This window comes from Salvelinus sp. IW2-2015, linkage group LG1 (genome assembly GCF_002910315.2).
Source record: "Salvelinus sp. IW2-2015 linkage group LG1, ASM291031v2, whole genome shotgun sequence".
Classification (NCBI taxonomy): Eukaryota; Metazoa; Chordata; class Actinopteri; order Salmoniformes; family Salmonidae; genus Salvelinus; species Salvelinus sp. IW2-2015.
The window spans coordinates 53592873-53594323 of record NC_036838.1 but is presented as its reverse complement, the minus strand read 5'-3'; positions in this window follow the sequence as shown (position 1 = coordinate 53594323).

The window sequence follows — 1451 nt, the reverse complement described above, 5'->3', positions numbered from 1 at the left end:
CTGTTGAAGCGAACGTCGAATAGACACGTGACAAGGTTCATTCGTCTACAACAGCAACACGTGCTAAATGACTACGCTAAACTTGCCACAGCTTTGAAATTAGAATTCAGTGGTTCTGCGACTCGCAAACACGATAACTCACTGGCTAACACCGTCAAACAAGCTRGGAACGAACACCCACAAGCTTACTATCATAGGCTTCGTTCAGCTTACTTTGGCCTACTCACTGAAACAGGCATGGAAGATCTGTTACCTTTTAAACAAATGTTCCCGTCGAACATGTATGTATCCTACCTTCATTACCTACTTGGGCCCTGCCGCCCACGTTGGCTTGCCTATCTTACAACTCAGAAAGCTTTTGAGGCATCAAAAGTTCACAACGCTAAGAGCCCTGACCACTCGGTTTTGAAGTTTGACCAGGAGCACTCACTCCAGTTAGAGGGTGCATTATCAGGTATTGGAGCGTTACACACAACAACAGTTTCTACCACGAAACCATGATTCCAATAACCTCCGCGGTCGAAATAACTGTAAAGTACGTCGCCATCAACATGACTACCGCTACAATCGACCTGTTCGCTACGTTCCTGCACCCAACCCACAAAAAGTGTCAGAGCACAAGGGTAACAAAGGGTTGAAGAATGATCAAAACGTAGACCAATGTTCTCCAGAAGTTCCACTACGGGAAGAACTAAAGCGAGAACAATTTGAGAAAAGGGTAAAAGATAAGTCACAAGGACTAGACGAGGAATTACCGGACACCAGGTACGCAGGAATTAACACCCATAGCAAGTTCAAATTTCTCCAGCTCTCATTCAAGACCCTATCCAGGGCCCGCTTGATCAAGAAACAAGCCCCCGGGCTTTGTCTATAGACTCTGATACAAAGGTGGTGAAGAAAAAGGTCAAACGCTTTGTTAAAGTCAAGCCCACTCAAAATCGGAAAAGTCAACCTGCTTCCACCTTGAACAGAAATGGCATATCATGTCGTTGCGAACGACCACRRCACTTTGTGGGGAATATGTTCACTAACCACAAATCTAAACGGCCATACCTGGAAAGAGTCCTGGAGGACTGCTTAACTTGTCATGAGCTAATTGATTCGGGTGCGACAATATCACTCATCTCTCAAACATTGTTCGATGATCTCAAAAGGGCTTTGAAGCCAACTAAACTTTGGGTAAAAGTGGAACGATGCGACATTACACTTCGAGGGGTCACTCAGACTACCTCGTCTCTCACATTGAGAGTCATGCTGAAACTACACTTCAAGGACGTATCGCTCGTTCACCCTGTGTATGTTACCAGCCTCAAAACTGTAACCCTGCTACTTGGAGCAGACTTGATGGATCGGTTACTGCCATTGATGGATTGGAAAACCAACCAGGTATGGTCACAGGCCACAGTGCCTTCTCCACTGACCACACTGTCTTCCCCTAACGCTAGCTGCAA